Source organism: Perognathus longimembris, unplaced genomic scaffold, assembly GCF_023159225.1.
Source record: "Perognathus longimembris pacificus isolate PPM17 unplaced genomic scaffold, ASM2315922v1 HiC_scaffold_5463, whole genome shotgun sequence".
NCBI lineage: Eukaryota > Metazoa > Chordata > Mammalia > Rodentia > Heteromyidae > Perognathus > Perognathus longimembris.
Window position 1 is genome coordinate 156,608 of NW_025960893.1, and position 24,131 is coordinate 180,738.

A 24,131-nucleotide genomic window follows, 5' to 3' on the forward strand; every position below is an offset into this window, starting at 1 on the left:
TATTTATTTATTTTTTTGCCAGTCCTGGGCCTTGGACTCAGGGCCTGAGCACTGTCCCTGGCTTCTTTTTGCTCAAGGCTAGCCCTCTGCCACTTGAGCCACAGCGCCACTTCTGGCCGTTTTCTATATATGTGGTGCTGGTGAATTGAACCTAGGGCTTCATGTATACGAGGCAAGCACTCTTGCCACTAGGCTATATTCCCAGCCCCCACTTTTGGCTTTTTTGAGTAGTTGATTGGAGATAAAAATCTCACAGAATTTCCTGTCTAGGCTGGCTTTGAACTGCAATCCTCAGAACTCAGCTTCCTTAGTAGATAGGATTACAGGTGTGAGCCGTTGCTGCCTGGTTGGATTATTTGTTCTTTTGCTGTTTACTTTTTTTTTTTTTCTTCTTAGCAGTATTGAGGTTTGAACTCAAGGTCTTATGCTTGCTTGGCTTGCTTGGCTGGTGCTATACCACTTGAGCTATGCTTCCAGACCTGCTTTTTTCTGATTATTGTGGAGATGAAATCTTAAGGACTTATCTTCCTTCATGGGTTTTGAACTGTGACTCTCCAGATCTAAACTTTTGAGTGGCTGAGGGGCTGTCGGTGTGAACCACTGGTACCAGGTTTGCTGTTCAACTTTCTGAGCTCTGTGTACAGTCTAGATAGTAATCCTTTATTTGTTAAATGGCTAGTGAAGATTTCTTCCCCCCACTCTTGCTCTTCTTCCTCTTCCTCCTCCTCTTCCTTCTCCTCCTCCCCTTATTCCCCTCCACTCGTTTTCCTCCTCCTCCTTCATTCTTTTTTGTTGTCCAGAAGCTTTTTCATATGAAGTAGTCCTGTTTGTTGATTATTCTTGTTTTCTGAGCAGTTGGAGTCTGCAACTTTCAGATGTTCCTCCGTGTTTTCCTGTAGTGGATTTAAAGTCTTTGACCTTACTTTGAGTTCTCTGATCCATTTGGAGTTGATTTTTTTCCCCCTTTTTTTGTATAGAGTGAGAGATAGGGATTAAGTATTTCAGTTTCTTGTAAGTAGATAACCAATTTCTCAGCATCTTTTTTTTTTTTTTGCCATTTCTGGGGCTTGAACTCAGGGCCTGGGCACTGTCCCTGAGCTTCTGTTGCTCAAGAATAGCACTCTACCACCTGAGCCACAGCACCACTTCTGGCATTTTCTGTGTATGTGGTACTGAGGAATGGAACCCAGGGCTTCATGCATGCTAGGCAAGCACTCTACCACTAAGCCATATCCCCAGTTCTCCAGCATCATTTTTTTGAAGAGATTATCTTTTCTCCTGTTTCTGGCTCTTTATTGAAAATTAGATGGCTGTAGGAGTATGCTTTTATTCCTGGATTTCTTATTCTGTTCCATTGGTCTCCAATTCTATTTTTTGTGCCAGTGCCATGTTGTTTTTGCTGCTATGGCAGTATAATTTGAAGTCCAGTATTGAGATACCTACATTGTTGCTCTTCTTATTCAGGATTGCTTTTGCTATTCAGGATCTTTCATGCTCTCCATGAGTTTTTGGATTGATTTGGGAAGTTTTTTCTTGCTTAGACTTTAGAATGAAAAGCACATTTAAAAAAATGTATGGAACTACTTAGCTGCTGGTGGCTTACGCCTCTAATCCTTGCTTCTCAGGAAGCTGAGATCTGAGCATCGCAGTTTGAAGCCAGCTGGATCAAGGAAGTCAGTGAGACTTAGGTCTCCAATTACTCACTAATAAAGGCGGAAGTAGACCTGCGAGCTCAAGTGGTAGAGAGTAAAAAAACCCTGGGACACTGCCCAGGCCTGGAATTCAAAGCTCCAGGACCAGCACCAAAATAATAATAATAATAATGATAATAATAATAATAAAATAAAATAAAAAAGGAACTAAATAAATTTGCCTTAGGCAGTTTTCTGAGATCTGGCAAATTCAAACAAGAATATTAGTATTGCTTTCATAGTAGATTCCCCACCTGGAACATAGTTGGCGGTAGCAAGAAAGGTTATGCAATCACATTCTTTATCAAATGTTCAGTAAAGTTTATTGTCTTGTGAAATTCTTGAGGAAGTCCCCTACTCTGTTCCTTTCACTCAAGAAGCTGATGATGGACTAAATGAGTAAGTGAAAATGAATCTGACTCTGGCAATTGGAGAGTGAGAAGAATGCTAACCCCCAGGCATGTGGGCTTGTTGCAGCTGCCCAGAGACCTCCTCAGAGATCAGGACCCTTGGGTGTAAGCATTAAGAGCCAGCAGACAAACAAAACAACTCAGAAGCCTGCAGCTGAGGCCTGGACTTGCTATTTAAAAGACTTTAGGTTGGTAATGGAATGCAGTGGTGATTTTTTTCTTGTTGTTGATTAAAATCACCTATGGGCTGGGCCTCAGAGACTCATGCCCGTAGTCCTAGCTACCCAGGAGGTTGAGATCTGAGGACCCAAGTTTGAAGCCAGCCAGGGCAGGAAAGTCTATGAGATTGTTATCGCCAGAAAACCGGAAGTGGTACTGCGCCTAGCCTTAAGCAAAAAGAGCTCAGGGACAGCACCTGAGCCCTGACGGAGCTCAAGCCCCACTACTGATAAAAAAAAGAATCATCTCCGTGTTCTGGTTTTACTAATTTTTTTTGTAGACATTTATTCTCCTTCAATTCATTCTCTCCAGAATAACAAAAATGGTCTTAAAAACGTAAGCAGAATCATATCACTTGTTTACTTAAAGCTTTCATCTCCGAGGGTTTTTTCTTTGTATTCTGGATAGCAGATTTCTTCACATGACCTGCATGGTGCTGCATGCTATATCTTTTCAATCTGGCTACCTTATCTGGCCTTTATTTTCTTTCCCCTCTGGTTTTGCTACCTTATCATCCATAGTTCTTTCAGTTTTCCTTATCACTATATCTAAAAAATGTAGGGTTTTTTTTTTTTATCCTGTTTCCTTCTTTGTTTCCTTTGTAACTTGGAGAGTTAGTAATCAGCTTTCTGCTTGCTTGCTTACTTATTTTGTCTTCCTATGTTCTTAGTTTACAAATCCCATGAGAGTAAATGCTGTGTTTATCCTTTCTGTTTAGCATATTGTGACACATAATGTATATTAAAAATATCTGCTGGGTGGAAGATGGTTTGCTAATTTCTGCTTTATGTAATAATGAGTACATTAACTTACATGGTATATATATGTAGGCATCTACTCGATGATCTGATAATCTACAAAACAATATAGATTAACAGGTAAAAAAGAAATAATCTATTCAACTCAGGTTGAGTTTTTTTAGAATTTAACATCTAAATTAAATTCTAGGTTCCCCCCTCCCCCCAGATTGGTAATAAATAGTCGGATGGGTTGGATTGGTAGTAGTTGGATGTATTCTAGGATACCATGTGCATGCCTCATTTGCCACTACAGATTGCCAACCTGATTCCTTGAGGGAGACAGAATTCAGTTAATTATCGTGTCTGTAGTGCTTAGGCTGATGCTCAGTAATTTTGTTCCCATGGTACTTGTACTCAATAAATAAATACTTGCTCAGTGAAGAATAACTGTTAGAGCTGAGACGTATGTTAAGAAACTAGTTTTACTCTGGTAGGCCATGGAGCTCATTGGTCCCAAGAATCACTTTTTTTTTCTTTTCTTTTTGTTTTGTTGTTGTTGTATGTGTGTGTGTATGTGTGTGTGTGTGTGTGTGTGTGTGTGTATGTAGGGTTTGAACTTAGAGCCTCTGGCTTATGAGGCAGGCACTCTATCCACTGGGCCATAACCCCCAACCCCTTTTGCTTTAGTTATTTTATAACTAGGCTCATATTTTTTTACACCAGCTAGCCTGAGTGAGCTATAATCCATTGTAATCCACCTACCTATACCTCCAAGTAGATGGGATTACAGATGTTCACACTATTATACCTAGCTTTTTTGGTTGAGTTGTGGTCTCACTTTCTGCCTGGTTTGGCCTCCAACTTGATCTTCCAAGTAGTTGGGATTACAGGTGTGAAACCACTGTGCTTAGCCCTTCATGTTTTTTAAAGTTTGCCTGACCATGACATCAGTAATTTTTTTTCTGTCGGTCTTGGGGCTTGAACTCTGGGCCAGGTGTTGTCCCTGAGCACTTTAGCTCAGGGTTAGCATTCTACCACTTGAGCCACAGCACCACTTCCCATGGTTAACTAGAGATAAGAATCTCATGGACTTTCCTGCCCAGGCTGGCTTTGAACCTCAATCCTCAGACCTCACCCTCCTGAGTAGCTAGGATTACAGGTGTGAGCCACCATGCTGGCTGACTCTAGTAAAATTTTTAACCTTTATTTTGGAATATTTCAAAACACATATGAAAATAGAGTAATGTGGACTGGGAATGTGGCTTAGTGGTAGAGTGCTCGCCTAGCATGCATGAAGCCCTGGGTTCGATTCCTCAGCACCACATACGCAGGAAAAGCCAGAAGTGGCGCTGTGGCTCAAGCGGTATAGTGCTAGCCTTGAGCAAAAAGAAGCCAGGGACAGTGCCCAGGCCCTGAGTCTGATCCCTAGGACTGGCCGAAAAAGAAAAAAGAAAGAAAGAAAGAAAATAGAATAATGTAATGAACCACTCAGGACCTAGCACTCGTTTCAAAAATTCTCAATATATGACCAAGCTTATTTAACCTTACTCTTTCTCTTCCTCTTCAATATTTCAAAACAAGTCCCAGATGTAATACCATTTCATCTGTAAATTCTTGGGAAAGATATAATCAATTAAAAAACTAGTTAACTCTTGGAAAAATCTGACACAGAAATTCCATTTGTCTTCTTGAATCTAAGTGTACATGCCAGCTGGTGAATTTCCATGTATAAACCACTCCTAAGGCTGACTCACTATTGAAAGTATATACACTATTGTAATTGTTGAAACAGCAGCAGTTTGCTAGGATGTGCTATGGTTATTAAAGTATGTTTCTAACAGGAAGGAGAGATAATTAAGAAAACTATCAAAGGTATGTTTTTCCTTTTGGAGATGTATAAAGACAAATGATACCTTTTTTGGCATTGTAGGCTTTTAAGATTTGTCTAGAAAGCAATAATGAAATAGGATTTGTGGATTAGTAAATTCCTATTGTTCTTGTGGGTAGGTTCTTTAGAGTCATAAAAAGCATAGTGGTGGTAGTGCAGGTGGAAGCTAGGGTTAGTTATAAGGTAGAAGTCTCAGAACTAAGCTGGGCACTGGTTGGCTCACACCGATAGTTCCTAGTTACTGAGATCTGAGAATCACATTTCAAAGCCAGCCTAGGCAAGAAAGTCCATGAAACTCTTATCTCCAGTTAACCACTAAAAAAGCTATAAGTAGGGTTGTGGCTCAAGTGGTAGAGCACTGGCCTTGAGCACAAAAGCTCAGGGACAGTGCCAGAACCTGAGTTCAAGCCCCAGGACTGGGGAAAAAAGTCTCAGAGCTAGAAAGACTTAATTCTGGGGATGTGGGAATGAGGGAGAGACAGAGAATGAGAGAGGAGGTGGGAGTGTAAGGGGAAGGCAGTTGGGAGAGGGGAAGGAGAAGAAAGTGAAGAGGAGAGCAAGAGCAAGAGAGCGGGCAGAGCGAGTAAATGAGAGAGGGTCGGGGGAGATTAGAATTTGGGCCAAAGGAAAAGTTATGTAGCTTGGCTAGTTTTATTCTGGTAGTTCAACTTGTTCCTTAAATCTCTGCAAATGGCCTAGTCTGTAAATTATATTTTCCTTAGGAAGGGAAATGCAGGGACTATTTTCTTTGAGCAGATTTATTCTTTTTGTTTTTGCCAGTCCTGGACTCAGGGCCTGAGCACTGTCCCTGGCTTCTTTTTGCTCAAGGCTAGCACTCTGCCACTTGAGCCACAGCGCCCCTTCTGGCCATTTTCTATATATGTGGTGCTGAGGAATCGAACTTAGGGCTCATGTGTACGAGGCAAGCACTTTACCACTAGGCCATATTCCCAGCCCCAGCAGATTTATTCTTTTTTTTTTTTTTTGTGGGCCAGTCCTGGGGCTTGGACTCAGGGCGTGAGCACTGTCCCTGGCTTCTTTTTGCTCAAGGCTAGCACTCTGCCACTTGAGCCACAGCGCCACTTCTGGCCATTTTCTGTATATGTGGTGCTGGGGAATTGAACCCAGGGCCTCATGTATATGAGGCAGGCACTCTTGCCACTAGGCCATATCCCCAGCCCCAGATTTATTCTTTAAGGATTGGGTATTTGTTATCTTGTAAAATTTAGAGAGTGGCACTGAGTGAATGGTTGGACTAGAATAGTGGTTTCCTGTGATTTGTGTGGAAAAAAGAAGAGGTGGAACAGAAATGATAAAAGCTTTTTTGGGAGCAGTACTGGATTTTGAACTCAGGACTTTGTGCTTCCTAATAGGTACTCTGACCACTCAGCTTTGCCTCCAGCTCTAACTTCTTGTTGTTTTTTTAAACCAATCAGAGTAGAACAAGTTCATGCACCTAAGAGGCTACAAATCCCAGCCCTTGTAGGACTACTGTAGCCCTTCTATATTCTCATCTTGAATTAGCGTAAGTCTTCTGTACAAAAGATTGGTGGGAGATGATGGATGCTCTGATCTCAAGTCATGACAGTTTGTTTTGAAAAAACCAACCCTTTTATTTCTTCTTCTATACTCCATAGCCCTTAATTAATTCCTTATTAAAGTACTTAGCACACAATGCCCTAAATAGGGATTTGGTCATAATCTGTGTAGCTTTAGTATCTAGCACACAGTCACTTGGAAAATATTTGTTGATATATGATAATCCCTTCCCAACACTGAGATGATGTGATTTTGCTCTCTCTCCAATGGCCCTGACCCAGAATGTGGTAATGGTGGTACTTCTGTGTAGATTACTCTCTGTATTGTTCTTTTCTAGATGCTCTGTTTGTTCTCAGGCTCAGGATCATTCTCTTCTTTGGTGGTATTCCAGGGAACAGAGGAGAGAAAAAAATTGTGTTTAGAACAAGAGGAGAATGTCAGACTGAAGTTGATCATTACTAGGATCACTGGAATCTCGTAGTTATCTGGATGAATACAGTGCTGGTAACAGATGCCAGGAACTCTTTCTATTTTATTATTTTGCGTAAAATGCATAATGTCTTAGGATCCATGCTTAGCAACACACACACACACACACACACACACAAAAGGAAGAAAGAAAGAAAAAAAGTGTTAAAAAAATACTATTTTAGTGACCTGCTTTATATATACTCAGTGGGAAAGTTGGAAAACCATTCTCTAAAGCTCAACATGTACAAAACCAAAAGTGAATAAGTCATGTCCCTTTTCTGCAGATCTGTAGTAGATGCTTTTTTCCCCCATGATCTATAGTAGATGCTTAGAAGTGTAGGTAGTATTGATTTCTATATGTGTTGTAGGTTTTTTTGTGTTTTTGTCTGGCATGGACTTGAACTAGGGCTGGGGTGCTGTCCCTGAGCTTTTCAGCTCAAGACTAGTTAGAGCTCTACCACTTGAGCCACAGTACCACTTCTGGTTTCCTGTTGGTTAATTGGAGATAAGAGTCTCACAGACTTTCCTGTCCAGGCTCGCTTTGAATCGTGATCCTCAGATCTCAGCCACTTGAGAAGCTAGGATTACAGGCATGAGCCACCAGTGCCTGGCTCTTTTTTTTTTTTTTTAATATTATAAAGGTGATGTACCAGAGGGGTTACAGTTATGTAAGTCAGGTAATGAGTGAGTTTCTTTTTGGATAATACATTTTACCAGTTTTAAACGTTAAATTGCTTTATTATGAGAAGAGTAAAGAAAAATATTTTATTCTGTTTTAAAAAAAGCAGGTGCCATGGTCTTGATGGCCTTGAACAAAAAAGCTTAGGGACAGAACCCAGGCCCCAAATTCAAGCTGTAGGACTGGCACACACACAAAAAAAATTGCCAGGTGCTCAAGTCAGTTTTGAGATACAGAGTCCTGACTCTCCTCTTATTAGTCCATTGACAGGCAAATGGCTTCTTCCTTGAGACTTATGTTGTAATAGAGGTTTTGTTGTGTTTTTTTCTCTACAGATACTTTACAGATTAGGAGAGCCATGTGAAGTAATAGATGGTCAAATAGTTGAAAATTATAAAGTGAGTTTTCCTTTGCAACTTGAAGAAGCAGCAGTTATATCTGCATATGTTGAATTAACAGTTATCCATTGCTATTCACAAAGGATTAGTATCACTGCAGTTACAAAAATCTGCTGATGCTTTAGTCTCTTTAAAAAATGGCTTAGGGGCTAGGAATATGGTCTAGTGGCAAGTTCGATTCCCCAGCACTGCATATATAGAAAACGGCCAGAAGTGGCACTGTGGCTCAAGTGGCAGAGTGCTAGCTAGTCTTGAGCAAAAAGAAGCCAGGGACAGTGCTGCGGCCCTGAGTCCAAGCCCAGGACTGGCAAAAAAAAAAAAAAAAAAAAAAGCTTAGTAGACAGAGTACTGATGGCTCACACCTGTAATTCTAGCTACTCAGGAGGCTGAGATCTGAGGATTGTGGTCCAAAGCCAGCCTGGCAGAAAAGTCCCTGTAAGACTGTTATCTCCAATTAACCACACAAAAACTGGAAGTGGCTTTGGGGCTCAAGTGGTAGAGCACTAGCCTTGAGCACAAAGAGGCCTGGAGTTGAAGCTCTACAACTGACCAAAAAAAAAAAAAGTTTAGTATTTGCACGCAGTCTATGCAGTCTTCCTCACACCTTAACTCATTTGTGGATTTCTTATAATGCCTAAAGCAATGTAAATGTTATGTAAATAGTTGCATACTTTATTATTTAAAGAATGAGAGAAAAATGTGCGTGTTCAAACATTATATATACATATTTGTGTGTATGTGTATATATACATATAAATCTATTTTTAATTGTTTTAAATATTGTGTCAGTCTTGGGGCTTAAACTCAGGGCCTGGGTGCTGTCCCTGAGCTCTTTTGCTCAAGGCTAGTGCTCTACCACTGTGAGCCATAGCACCACTTCCTATATATAATTGGTATTGGAGTGCTCAGTATTAAACCTAGTGCCTCTGTGGCAGTCATTAATTGAACTGTACCCACACCTCTTTTAGAATTTGAGAGATTTTAAATTCTTCTATGAAATTACTTATTTTCATGGGAAATGTATTTTTTAGAAGATGAGGATATTATGGTGGATTGTAACAATTATACTTACCCCCTTTGGAATGAAGAAAAAGTATTAAAATCTGAACTTGCAGTGGAGATACTATGTGAAATGGATGGAGCCGAAAGCATTGGAAATAATTGCTCTGGTTTTGGTGTTGGTGCTAGGGACTGAACCCAGAAATTCATGCACGCCAGGCAAGCACTCTGCCACTGAGCTATTCCCCAGTCCTACTGCTCATGTTTCTAAATCTTGAGGGCCCATCTACTTATGGAATGGATATTTAAGCTTTTTTTTCTATTGAAATTTCTAAAACAATTGCTGTTTTGGTAAAGCAGTGCAGCTGATCCCAGATTTTTTTCTGTTACCAAATCACTGAACTAATCTCTAGAGCATTAAGTTCCTCAGATGAAAATGAAGAGATTTGATGTGCTAGATTCTGAGGTTTTAGTTATAAAAGTTTAATCATCACAGGTTTTATTGTTGATCTGCTAGAGAGGATAAAACTATAACACTGAAAGAACTTATATTACTCTTGATATAAAAATAGAATTCTTACAATATAAAGTGAATTAAGACTTTCTAAAAGGCCTTAGTCTATATTCCTTGACAATGGGAAATAAAATCCAAGGTCTTATTTTGAAGTTAATGTAGAAATCTGCCATTAGCTTTTTTCTCTTTCTTTGTCATTCATGGGGCTTGAACTCAGGGCCTACATGCTGTCCCTGAGCTTTTTCACTCAAGACCAGCTCTCTACCACTTTGAGCCACTTCCTATTTTCTAGTGGCTAAAGTCCCTGGAGTCTTAGGGACTTTCTTGCCTGGACTGGCTTCACACCATAATTGTCAGATCTTAGCCTTCTGAGTAGCTAGGATTACAGGCATGAGCCACTGGTGCCTGGCCTAGTTTTTCTTATTCATATATGTATATATTGAACCGTGGTTCTACTTCCTGCCTTTTTGATAGTTAATTGGAGATAAGAATCTCATGGGCTTTCCTGTGTGGGCTGGCTTTGAACCATCATTCTCAGATCTCAACCTTTTGAGTAGCTAGGATTACAGTTATAAGCCACCAATGCTTAGCTTAGGAATTTTTTTCAGATATATTTTAAGAGAAACATCACTATTTAGGCGTTGATTTTTTTTTTTTTCTGTTGCAGCTCTCATTAAAGTAACACTGCTCCTCTGAGTTCCTTTTCCTGAGACTAAAAGATTGAGCTCATCCCTTTGCCGAAGATCTGGTGAGTATTTTAAGCTTGGCATGTTCAAACTTGGCAGATTTGATTAATATGTGGACAGACTAGCACATTAGAACATTTTTAAAGTTCCAAACCGCAGATTGTGTTTTAAACGAACATGGGCATGTATGAAAGCAATAGTTTTAAGCCTTGAGTAGTATTGATATCCAAAATGCCTCTTGCCCTGGGTGACCGATTTACCTTGAGGCTCTTGCTGGCCCTGCACATTTCTCCTCTGCTCCAAGCAGTGCCAGGAGCAGAGTCAGGAGAGCGTTTGCTCCTTTGGCACTCTTCTACCCTCTGCTTTCGGCAGGGAAAAGGGCTGCAGTTTTAGTTCTGAAACTGCTATCATATGCAAAATTTCTGAAAATAAACTTTGGATTTGTTACTGGCTGCTAAATTTGTGACCTCCTATAGCCATGACTGTAGCCATTCTAAATGTATGTGGATATTCTACAAATATAGCAGTAGCCCATTTTAATGAAAAGCTTTTCAGACACAATATTTAAGCTATCTATCTTAGTTTATCCTCAATATATTTATGTCTCACGGATACTCATAGATATTCATATTGGCATGGATAAAGATGAGTTTTATTAAGCAAAAAGCTAGTCCGTTGGTGGTTTCTAGTGAATCTACTTTAGTGTTGGGTTTTTTTTGGGGGGGCCAGTCCTGGGCCTTGGACTCAGGGCCTGAGCACTGTCCCTGGCTTCTTTTTGTTCAAGGCTAGCACTCTACCACTTGAGCCACAGCACTACTTCTGGCTTTTTCTATATATGTGGTGCTGGGGAATTGAACCCAGGGCATCATGTATACGAGGAGGAGGAGGAGGGCTGGGAATGTGGCCTAGTGGTAGAGTGCTTGCCTAGCATGCATGAAGCCCTGGGTTTGATTCCTTGGTACCACATACACAGAAAAAGCTGGAAGTGGTGCTGTGGTTCAAGTGATAGAGTGCTAGCCTTGAGGAGAAAGAGCTCAAGGATGTGCCCAGGCCCTGAGTTCAAGCCCCAGGACAGGCTAAAAAAAAAAAAAAAAAAAAAAAAGAATATAGTAAACAGTGCAAGGCACTGCTAGGTCTTAGAGACTATAGAGTTTTATAAAGATGATTCCTGTTTAGATAACAAAGAAAGAAAAAAGGAAAACTGGAGACAATTAACTTTCAACTGCTCCAGTAAAGAAATGACAAGTGGGGGCTGGGAATGTGGCTTAGCGGAACAGTGCTCGCCTAACATGCAGGAAGCCCTGGGTTCCATTCCTCAGTACCACATACACAGAAAAAGGTGGACGTGGCGCTGTGGCTCAAGTGGTAGAGTGCTAGCCTTGAGCAAAAGAAGCTCAGGGACAGTGCTCAGGCCCTGAGTTCAAGCCCCAGGACTGGCAAAAAAAAAAAAAAAAGAAAAAGAAATGGCAAATGTTATGAGAGTGTGGAGGGCACGTGGGGAGTCAGCTAACTCTGGGGAATTAGGAAAGGCTTGAGAAAAATATTTCCATTGCCTCCGAAGTAATAATAATTCTTTGCAATGGCTCTGTTTTACCGTGTTCTTTTTATGCCAGGATTAATGTTCCATCAGGGAAGGGGGTAAGAATACTTTCTTTAAGCATCAGCTGAAGCAAAAGGACTGTCAAGGGCAAGGGTTATGTGTCTTGAAAGGGAATGTCATGCACTAGTGGGGAACATGGCTACGACTGACGGCCAGGACAAAGGCGGGGAAGGCGGTGAGCTCTGATTAGGAAAGAAGAGCTTTAGAGACACCGATCTGCTACCATTGTCAGTCTAACTTGATTCTTAATTTTTAATTGTTGTTCTAGGGTCCTTTTTTTTTTTTTTTAATTCAGAGCCTGGCACTTGAGCAAGCCTCTAGTTATTTTTTTTTTGAACAGGGCTTTAGTTTTTGCCCAGGCCAGTGAAATCCTCCTACTTACTTTCTCTGTAACAGAGATGACAGGAATGCATCACTATGTCCAGGTTTTTGTTGGCTTTTATTGTGAGATGGAGTCTTATAAACTTTTTTCCTGGACTCAAACTACAATCCTCTTGATTTCAGCTTGCCACCTGAATAGGTAGGATTACAAGTATGAATCACTGTGCCTGACTTTAGTATAGCCTGTTTTTTCTTTTCTTTTCTTTTTTTTTTTTGGGTGCCTATCCTGGGGCTTGAACTCACACTATGTGTGGTGTTCTTGAGCCTTCCTGCTTAAGGCTAGTTCTCTACCACTTGAGCCACAGCTCCCTCTACCTCTGGCTTTTTTTTTTTTTGCCAGTCCTGGAGCTTGGACTCAGGGCCTGAGCACTGTCCCTGGCTTCTTTTTGCTCAAAGCTAGCACTCTGCCACTTGAGCCACAGCGCCACTTCTGGCCATTTTCTGTATATGTGGTGCTGGGGAATCGAACCCAGGGCCTCATGTATATGAGGCAGGCACTCTTGCCACTAGGCCATATCCCCAGCCCCCTCTGGCTTTTTTTGGTCGTTAATTGGAGGTAAGAGTCTCACAAACTTTCCTGCCTGGGCTGGCTTTGAACAGTGATCTTCAGATCTTAGCCTCCTTTATAGTTTGGATTATAGATGTGAGCCACTGGCATCCAGTTGGTTACCTAGTTTTTTATTTTTATTTTTGGCCAGTCCTAGGGCTTGGACTCAGGGCCTGAGCACTGTCCCTGGCTTCTTCTTGCTCAAGGCTAGCACTCTGCCACTTGAGCCACAGCGCCACTTCTGGCCATTTTCTGTATATGTGGTGCTGGGGAACCGAACCCAGGGCCTCATGTATACGAGGCGAGCACTCTTGCCACTAGGGCATATCTCCAGCCCCTAGTTACCTATTTTTAAACTCCCATCTATATGGCCTTTTTGCTGACAGCTCAACCACTGTTGTGGTGATGAAGAGAACACCTTTTAGAATTGCAAGACCTGCTTATATTGCATGGACATTTGTTTATCTATTTATTTATTGTTTGTGTTTTAGTGATTGAAGGGTATAGTTGGCATGAAATTGAATTTCACCTGTCTGTGGGAATTGTAAACAAGATAGGTCTCAGTTATTTACCCCTTACCCATCTCCTTTTCTACTGTTTGTTAGAATTTCAATTATGCTGACCTAGATTAGATCAAATTTGAATCTTGTGTAGGGAAATATTCTTTTTTTTTCATGGTCCAATAGTGGCCTGCCATCATAGTTTGTATAGTGTTCATGTGTAATGTTACTAAGTACGTTTGCTGTCTTGTTATGGTGTATTGAATGGGAAAAAAACAATGTAACTGATTTAAAAGTTTGATGATCATAAAACAGAATCATGAGCACACATACACACACACACTCTCTCTCTCTCTCACACACATACACACACACACACGCACTGCCTCTCTGATATAATCTGTTTTTGGTTGTGTGCTGGTCTTGGTGCTTGAACTCAGGGCCTAAATGCTGTCACTGAGCTTCTTTACTCAAGGTTAGCCCAGCTCTGATATAATTTTTTTTTTTTTTTTTTTTTTTGGCCAGTCCTGGGGCTTGGACTCAAGGCCTGAGCACTGTCCCTGGCCTCTTCTTGCTCAAGGCTAGCACTCTGCCACTTGAGCCACAGCGCCACTTCTGGCCATTTTCTGTATATGTGGTGCTGGGGAATCGAACCAAGGGTTTCATGTATACGAGGCAAGCGCTCTTGCCACTAGGCCATATCCCCAGCCCCTCTGATATAATTTTTTTTTTTTTTTTTTTTGGCCAGTCCTGGGCGTTGGACTCAGGGCCTGAGCACTGTCCCTGGCTTCTTCCCGCTCAAGGCTAGCACTCTGCCACTTGAGCCACAGCGCCGCTTCTGGCCGTTTTCTGTATATGTGGTGCTGGGGAATCGAACCTAGGGCCTCGTGTATCCGAGGCAGGCACTCTTGCCACTAGGCTATATCCCCAGCCCACCTCTGATATAATTTTTAAGGGCAGAAGTTCTTGTACTGGAGTCATTATGTAAACCAATTTGGGGTGATGGGTAAGCTAATCTGGTTACTTTAGAATTCTGGAGCCTATGTGAATGGTAGACTAAAAGCAACAAAGGGATTATCCTGTAAGTGGTTAAGGTCATCACTGAAACTATAAATTTTGGTGCTGATGACAGGATTTGGCCATCTGTGATTTATTGGAATTTGACTTGACGCACAGAATGCTTATGTTACTATCTTAAGCTCCAAGACCTGAACAAAAGTACATCACATGTGACTGGTTCATATATCTGTCTTATGTCAGATGTCCTTAAGAAGAGCTCAACATTGCAGCCTTGAATGGATCTTGAAACCTATTTGAACATTGACTGACAAAGAAAGGGCTATTGTTAGTTCATATAGTTGCAGTATTGTATTACCGGAAGCATGTTGAGACCCTCCAACTCCATTGCTAATTGGTGCAGGAGACTTAGATTCTCCTGTGAACTTGATATCCAGAACAACAGTATTCTTCACAATTCTGCAACCAAGATCCTGTGAATTTACACGTGGAGTCCTGTGGATTGATGTCAATCTTTGGGCTTTGGCTGTCCTTGCACTTAGAACAGTGTGGGATTTTGAGACTGCTTCCTTTTGGTAACACAGAACAGGGATCTTTGATACATTACTAAAGTGGAAAACAGTTGGCTGCTTCCTGAAGCACAAGCAGTAGGGTCTTAGAATCGAAACTGCCACCTAGAAAGAGAGTAGACCAGTGTAGATTAAAATTTAACTTCTGCAAATAAATCTCCTGGTGGCTTGAATTTTCAGGATTTGATTTGGGCAGTCAAATTAGGAAATCACCTTCTATTGTTTTTCTATTTATTGGAATAGAAAGAAATACTGTAAGAAGTAATAGAAAGGGAGACATTCATTAAATGCCTTCGAGGGTCTAGCATGATACTGTAAACTTTCATGTGTATTATTTTATTGAAATATATTCAGTCCATTGATAATACAGTTTTTTGTCAGATGGTATAGGGTAGGTCAGTATGTTTTGACATAGCCATTTAGAGGAAATAGAATTATATATTGATTTATGGTATTTCATTTGTGTCTTGTTCTGGAAATAGAGAAAAAAATAATGACATTAGTGAGTTTTTGATTTTTGTCTATCGAGCTTGCTTGAGATTTAGCCAAACTCAGGGAGGAGACTAGCAGGTCTGAAATTAGAGACACCTGTGCTGTTTTGGGAAGTTGAGACTCTTGACCCAGGGTTTGCTGAAGTTGGTGCAAGGGAGGTCAGTGTAGGTTAATATTTTTAGAGCTCCAAGCAAATGTGAATTGAAGTTGTTTATAGGTGTAGTTTTGTTCCATCTGTGTATCTGTAAATGGAGTATGGTGTTTGGGGAAACTTCTTCAAAAGTCCCTGAGCCAGTGCAAATTAATCTTTCCTCAGATAACAAAAAAACTTCCATTTAGCTATTTCGACTGGCTGAGGGTATTGACTGTGTCCTCATATTTGTGAAGAAATTACCAGCATTTTTTTTTTTTTTTGTCGGTTGTGGGGTTTGAACTCAGGGCCTGGGTACTGTCCTTGAGCTTTTTTTGCTCAAGGCTAGTGCTCTACCATTTTGAGCCACAGCGCCACTTCTGGTTTTCTCACAGACTTCCCTGCCCAGGCTGGCTTTGAACTGCAATACTCAGATTTCAGCCTCCTGAATAATTAGGATTTACAGACATGAGCCACTGGTGCCTGATCCAACATTGTTTTAAAAGCAATCATAAATTATATGTATATATATATATATATATATATATATACATACATATATATGTATATTCCCTTTAATGGTCTCTTAAAGTTCTTCTCTCATACCATATCTATGTCTCTCAGTCATGGATCTAATTGTGGCTCGAGAATAATTAAGCCCTCTGTAGCTTATATGGAATTAAGTTAAAGTATTCCTTTTTATACCACAGTAGAGGTTTTTCAGTCTATTGCCTTGGTACTTCTTAAGGGAATGCACTTTCATTATGGACTGAGCAGAAGTCTAGGTAATTCTATAGAATTACCCAGAGACATAATGCTGGCCTTTCAAGAGCTGAAATGGACCCATGAATATTTTTTTTATTCTGTAAAAATGTTTATGTCTGTTTGAATGAATTATAGTGTTTTTTATTTGGGCCACTTTTATGGCTTAGTGACAGAAACCTTAATACATTAACTTTCTCTTTTTGCTTTGGTTAGCAGATACCAATTTTAAAAGAAAACTTCATTGAGATACAACTTACATACCATCAGACTCATCTGTTTGAAGAGATATGAAACCATTACTATGCTCCAGTGTTACATTTGCAGCACTCAAAAAAGATTCTCTGTAAACACTTTTTTCCCCCTAAGTATGGAAGATTTGAACTCAGGACCTTGTACTTGATAAGCAAGCACTTCTTGAGCCATTCTATCTGCCTCTTTTTGTGTGGTTAATTTTTAAGATAGGGTCTGACTTTTTACACCTGGGTTGTCCTAGACTGGGAACCTTGTATTTGTGCTTCCTTAGATGCTGAGTTGACAGGTGAGTATCACTGCTCTCTCAGCCTTTGGTTGAAATGGAGTCCCATAAACTGTTCTGCCTGGATTGGTGTTGAACTTTGATCTCACAGTCTCTGCTTCTTAAGTAGCTAGGATTACAGGTTTGAATCACTCCACCCAGCATGTTGTAAATACTTTTTTTTTTTTTCTGGTACAGCTCCTAGGGCTTGAGCCCCTGGGTGCTGTCCCTGAGGTTTTTGTTCAAGGTTAGTGCCCAACCTCTTGAGCCATCGCTCCGCTTTAGCCTTTTTTGGTAACTGGAGTTAAGACTTTCCTGCCCCAGCTGGCTTTGAACTGCGATCCTCAGGTCTCATACTCCTTAGTAACTAGGATTGTAGGTATGAGCCATTGGTGCACAGATAACTTGTAAGTACTTTTAACTTCCTTTAAAGTTATCCCTTCACTCATCCCTTGTGTGCCAGTACTAGTAGGGCTTGAACTCAAGGCCTCATGCTCTAACCTGACTTACTTGATTATGCCTCCAGACTGACATTTTAGTGGCACTGTGGCTCAAAGTGGTAAAGAGCTAGCTTTGAGCAAAAGAGCTCAGGGACAGTGCCCAGGCCCTGAGTTCAAATCCCAGGACTGAAAAAATAGCAAATGAATATTCTAGTACACCTGAGCTTTTTAAACGCCCATGATGTTAGTTTGTCCCTTTAGTGGTGATATTGAATCTCACCAGTAAGTTAAAATTTCTGTCTGCTAGATTTATCCATTTTAAAGTTGCCTTCCTCCTTTGTAATGTATATAATCTGTAAAATTATACTATTTGATTAATGATATTATTTGATTACTTTTGATAACTCTTGTCAGGAAGTACCATGTTATTGTTAAAATTGAAACAGCTCTTAGAGCAACAAACTAAATTTGCTGGCATCATTTAAAAATTGAGCAGCATGGAAGACAATATGTAGTTCCTAAGTTCATCTAATTTGAGCTCTTTGTAATATGAACTTTTTTTTTTGTAATATTGAGGTGCCAGACTTTGAAGTCAGGCCCCATCACGTGAACCCCATTTTAGAATAGAACCCTGAGCCAATCAGATTTGTACCTGTGTTCTAATCTTGCTTGCACAGCTGATTGTTGTAACCTTGTTCTTTGCCTTTATAAGCCCTGTGTAATCACAGCTCGGGGCTTCCTCCTAACCTCCGCTGTGTCGGTGGGTAGGACGAGGCCCGAGTTGGCAGCTCGTTAAATAAAGCCTTGCCTTGCTTTTGCATTTCGGAGTGTCTGAATCTCGGTGGTCTTCTTCGGGGTGGTCTTGCAACATGGCACAACATTTGGGGGCTCGTCCGGGATAGCCCCAGAGACCCCGAGATCCCAGACTCCGAAGGTAAGAAAACAGCACTGTTCATTTGTCTTGTCCTGTAATTTGTCTGTCTGTTTTGCTTTTGCTTATACTTGTAGGGCGCGAGTCAGTTTGGTTTTTGGCCGGAACTGACCAGGAGGACCTCCTAAACGAGACTCAACCCGCCCACCTTGTACTTGGGTCTGCTCCTTCTGCTTATCTGGCAGGAGGTTGAGGGCCAACTTGGGAGATCTCCAACTCGTAACTCGGGTCCACTCCTTCTGCACCCTTGCAGGAGGTTGTGGGCCAACTCGGGTCCACTCCTTCTTACAGGAGGTTGTGGGCCAACTCGGGTCCATTCCTTCTGCACCCTTGTAGGAGGTTGTGGGCCAACTCGGGTCCACTCCTTGCAGGAGGTTGTGGGCCAACTCGGGTCCATTCCTTCTGCACCCTTGTAGGAGGTTGTGGGCCAGCTTGGGAGATCTCCAACTCATAGCTTTTCTTGTTCTCAGGCCTGTGTGTTTTCCTCCTTTTTTATTGTTTTGTTTTTTGTAGCCTTTTGGACTGAACTTATGATCAGAGCTATGGATAACGTTCTATCTTGAGGACCTCCATCTAGCCCCCTAGACTTGATCCTAGCTCACTGGAGGGAGGTTAAGGAGATAGCTCAGAACCAAGGTGTGGCCCTTAAAAAGTAAAAGTGGATCACCCTGTGCAAGTCAGAATGGTCCACCTTTGAGGAAATTGAGGGAGCTTTGACATAGGGAGGAAGCACGGAGGAGGAAATGTTTCCCGCTCCATACTCCCCATCCCAGTTAACTCTACAAGAGGAGGACTCTGAGGAAAATGTTTCAGCTGTGCCCTCCGCTCTGGAGGGTCCTGCCCAGTCAACTCGCCGGCGCCGACAGCCCAGGACACGGACGCATCAGCCCCAAGTCCAAGTCCTGACCCGCAGCCGCCGACGGGGTGGATGTAGGGCCAGCCCAAGCCACCCACAGGTGGCAGGGAGTGACCTCACCATGCTGCGTTGTCATCTCTGTGTTGTTTGTAAGTCTAACAGTCTCTTTTGTGTCAAACCTGCATAGCTCATTGGAAAGATGTACAGGCGATGGTTCACAATCAGAGTGTGAGTGTCCACAGAAAGAACTCTAGGGGGACCCCCACCCAGCCTTCTTAAGCAGAAAATTGTTTGGTGCGCTAAAATGTTTTACTAAGACTAAAAATGTTTTACTAAAACTATCAAGCCCTGGAAAATGAGGCTGGAGAATGCTAAAATCATTTGTTAAAGGTTTTTGTCTTAAAATGTATGGCCGATGCTTATTCAGCGCGCTTTAAGATATTTTGAAAATGTATGTGTGTGTGCATGTGTGAGTGTGAACATGTTCAAGACTGCAGTATGATGCAAAACTAAGTTTAAATTCAAAGGTCTTCATGCCATGTAGTAACTGGGACTGAAAAAAAAAAAAAAAAAAAGAGGCTCTTTTGGAACAAGCAGCCCGTAAGCAAAGGGTGGCACCTGGTTTCAGATTGCCTGTGAGCTTCAGTTTTTCCAATGCAGATAAAAGCTAAAGTGTTGTGTTAGTGTTAAAAAGGCTTTGGAAATCAAGAATACATTTCTAGATAAGAAATTTGGAAGTAAAATTGTCCTAAATAATTATTGCAAAGTGAGAAAAGGAGAATTATGGCTACCAAAATGTTTAATTGCCATTCCAGCTTCTTTGTAGGTTTTTTTGTAACAGTTTCCAGCAGGCCCACAGAGAAGCACAGGTGATTCCTACAAGTTTGTCAAGATCTAATACTGACCCTTAATAAGTTCCAGGTAAGATAGCATGCTTAAAAACTACTTCTGTGTGGACCACCTTGTTGCTTATAATTGGAGTAAAGTGGCCCCTTATAAGACTCATTGATCTGAATCTGCGGTTCGAAGCCAGCCCGGGCAAAGAAAGGTCCCTGTGAGAGACTTGTCTCTAATCAGCCAGCAGAGTGCTGGGAATGGAGTAGTGTGGAGCTCAAAAGTGGTAAGGTGCTAGTCTTGAGCTGGAGAGCTGAGGGACAGCACTCAGGCCCTGAGTCCAAGTCGAAAGTCACTCCTCCTGGGACAAAAGTGATGGAGCATCCAGAGGCAGTAAGCCACTGCTTGGATGGCAGAGATGGTGTCAGATCCTAGAGTCACTACTGTTGGCCTTTCAAAAGTTAAAGCCGGGAAGTCCTAGAAGAATAGTTCATAAGCATGCCTTTCCAATGCCCATGTCTGTCTACTGGGCAGGAACTTGCCAGTCATCTGTGATAGTAGTTGGTAAGGGTAAGTTTGTTAAAAGAGGATAGATTAAAATCTCACCCCCCGCATTTACTCAAAGCCCTGACTGGCAGTAAGAATTTTAAGTTGATACATCTGTTTAGGAAAGAAAGCTTGTAGACCTGAGATTGTGTTGTGTCCTTATTGAGATCTGTTAAAGGCCTGTCAGCTTGCCAATGCCCCCAATCAACAGATTAACCACGGTGGAGGGGACCCTGGACGGCATCGCCACTTGGGTTCATTGCTTCCACGCCAGGCCAGCTGACCCCTTTGCCCTGGATGACAACTACCGTGATGGAACATGGGAGGTCTCCAAGCACCCAGCTGGGCCGCTTCGCCTTCGCCTCAAGAAAAGAAAGTTAGACTGAATATTGTTATAATTTTCTTTTTGCCTTCTTTCCTTACTACCCTGGCTAGTGTTGATGTTATTTTGGCAGCTCACTCCAAAGTGAGGTGAATCCTGCAGTCCCTTGGTAAAGTAGACTAAGGTTATAGGTTCCTGGCTAGGTAAGGTCAATGCCCCTGAGTCAGCCTGAAGAAATTACAGAAGATAGATGATCTTCACCCATCAGCCCCCCTTTAAAACCGAGGGACCAGAGTTATTTTCGGATACTACTTTTGGCCCTACTGGCCCATGCCTTACCTCTATATCATCCCCTAGACATGCAAGCCATTGAAATGGACAGAATGGAGCCATGATTGGCTCCCAAGGTACCAAAAAGAAAAAGGGGGAAATGAGGTGCCAGACTTTGAAGTCAGGCCCCATCACGTGAACCCCATTTTAGAATAGAACCCTGAGCCAATCAGATTTGTACCTGTGTTCTAATCTTGCTTGCACAGCTGATTGTTGTAACCTTGTTCTTTGCCTTTATAAGCCCTGTGTAATCACAGCTCGGGGCTTCCTCCTAACCTCCGCTGTGTCGGTGGGTAGGACGAGGCCCGAGTTGGCAGCTCGTTAAATAAAGCCTTGCCTTGCTTTTGCATTTCGGAGTGTCTGAATCTCGGTGGTCTTCTTCGGGGTGGTCTTGCAACATGGCACAACAATATGAACTTTTAAGTGCATAGTTAAAATGCAGTTACATAAGACCCTTGGGATGCAAAACTAGTTTTCCTTGGTTCACAAAGAGTTTTACTGATAACCTTTTCATAGTTGTACTTTAGGGGAGTATTAACATTTTTCATAGTTTTCAAATGAGTTCTTTCCTGTTTTCAAAATTCCTTCTTCTTCTAGTGGTCTTATGTATGTCTTGGAACAATATATTTCTTAGTGAGGGGTCTGAAGTCACCTGGATTTGAACCCTAGCTCAAGTTATTTAGCCTCTCTAAACCTTGGTGTTCTTCTCTGTATAACTGAAGATTGATAATACATAATGGACTTACTAACAGGCATTTGGCACTGTTTTCTGGTCACAAGTGTTAAGGGTTATTTTTTTCTTAATCTGATAAAACTTGTCACATAATACTCAGTGACTTTTCTTTATACCTGTATGCTGTTATACATGTGTACATCTGTACATGAGTGTACTTGTTGATAATTTAAGGAAATAATCCTCAGCATTTTTTTATAATATCTCTGTCCCAACCATTCTTTATGAAACTTATGGTAAATGTAAACTCACTTTTAACTTAGGATACTTGTGGAGTTCATATGCCAATTTTTTTTTTTTTAATGGTCTATGCTTGCTGCATACCACTTTGAAAATAACACCTAGGGATTGCCTAATGTTATATAAAGGATAGCAAATATTCTTTCCACTTTATTTTATTTATTTATTTATTTTTGTCAGTCCTGGGGCTTGGACTCTTTTTGCTCAAGGCTAGCACTCTTGTCACTTGAGCCACAGCGCCACTTCTGACTTTTTCTGTATATGTGGTGCTGGGGAATCGAACCCAGGGCTTCATGTATATGAGGCAAACACTCTACCACTAGGCCATCTTCCCAGCCCCTTCTTTCTACTTTAGATTGTATAATTTTGGAAATGGATGAAGGCACCAGTGGTTACCTCACATTTGTCTTGAGTCAGGCTACAATTCAATTTGGCTGTTAATTGTTCTGAGGATAGTATCAGTTTTCCAGTGCTTCTCTGTGGGAAAGGTCCCATGTTTCCAGACGGTGTTTGGACAAGACTGTTAGTGATTGTGGGTTCATTTGCTACACAGGGATCAGGGATAGTAGTCTGTAACATAGAATTTCTTACATAAAAGGACAATAATGTTAGGTTTTTTTAAAAAACATTGTTTTGTTTTGGACGGGGTTTCACAGTGTCTCCCCGGCTGGCTTCAAACTTCCTATGTAAACTAGGCTGACCTTAAATTCAAGATCCTTCCTCAATCTCAGAGGGCTACGATTACAAGTATGTGGTTCCACACATGGCTTAATATTTTATTTTATTATAGTTATTTTTAAAAGGGTTATTGATTAGTCAGGCACTGGTGGCTCACATCTAGCTACTTGGTAGACTGGGATTACCAGCCTAGAGAGACACACAAGACCCCTTTTCAACCAATACTGGATATGATGGATGGTGCACACCTGTCATCCCATCTGTGTGGGAGGCTGAAATCGGGAGGGTCAGGGTTCCAGGCAAGTCTGGATAGAAAAATTCTTGTGACTCCATCTCAACAAAAAAAAGCTGGAAGTGGTGACATTTGCTTTTCAGCCCAGCTAGGAAGCAAAACACAGGCTTACTATCCAGGTGTGCACCGAGGCAGGAAGCAAGACAGTCCCTATAGTGAAAAAGGTTGGAGGTGTGGCTCAGAGGTAGAACGCTGCCTAGTAAGCCTGAGGCCCTGATGTCAAACTCTAGGATTGCATAAATAAAGTTCTTAAAAGCAGAAAAAATTTTAAAAAGAATCTTTCAGTGGTATAGTTTATAATTTCTAGTCGGTGCTGATGACTTACACCTGTAATACTAGCTACTCAGGAGGCCGAAATCTGAGGATTGAGGTTCAAAGCCAGCCTGAGAAGGAATGTCTGTGAGATTCTTATTTCCATTAAACCATTAAAAAGCCAGAAGTGGAGCTGTAACTCAAGTGGTAGAGTGCTATCTTTGAGCAAAAAAGAAGGCAGGGACAGAGCCCAGGCCTTGAGTTCAAGCCCTAGGACCGGCACACTCACACATTGTGTGTGTGTGTGTGTGTGTGTGTGTGTGTGTGTGTGTGTAATTTCTGAACTTTTCAGAGATGTAGGCCTTATTTCCTCATTTGAGAATCTTCATGCAGATTCTGAAGGCATTTACCTTTGTGATTTGTGTTTAAGTGGTATATAAGCCCTAAAATATTAGGAGTCATTTAGTGGTTAGAATGGCATAATGGTTTAAGCAAATTGGTATTATATTCCTGTAGTGTGCTGTATATGTTCACGGTTGATGGAAATAACTGATTTTGTGCCTAGTATTCTAGAGATGTCTGTATGTTGCTTGTATTATTTTTTCTCTTTGCTATTATCTCTATTTCTCTTGCTTTCTCAAGGACAAATGGTGTATTCATTTGCCAGAAAATATAATTTTATTAGATGTATAATTCCAATTGTAGCTTGTTTTACTTCAGCCAAATATATTAGTGCTCTGGCACAGAGTTTTGGGAAGATAAATAGTCTCAACTTTCATCTACCATTTTTTCAGTGTTCAGAGCAATGTTTCTCAAACATTTTTGACTGTGACTCTTAGCTCAAGGCATGTTTGATATTAGGACTCAATATATTATAAGTATGTAGATACCAGAAACAGAAGCGATCGGATTCTATTTTATTCCATTT

At 41.3% G+C, this 24,131-nt stretch overlaps 1 long non-coding RNA gene across 1 annotated transcript; it reads right to left on the reverse strand.

Annotated features, from left to right (window-relative positions):
* Window positions 1–12,830: 12,830 nt before the first annotated feature.
* Window positions 12,831–14,238, reverse strand: LOC125345275. Its single transcript, XR_007209718.1, has 3 exons — window positions 14,199–14,238; window positions 13,108–13,747; window positions 12,831–12,885 (listed from the first exon to the last, which is right to left on the reverse strand). It is a non-coding gene; the product is annotated as an uncharacterized LOC125345275 (long non-coding RNA).
* Between the last annotated feature and the right edge of the window lie 9,893 nt (window positions 14,239–24,131).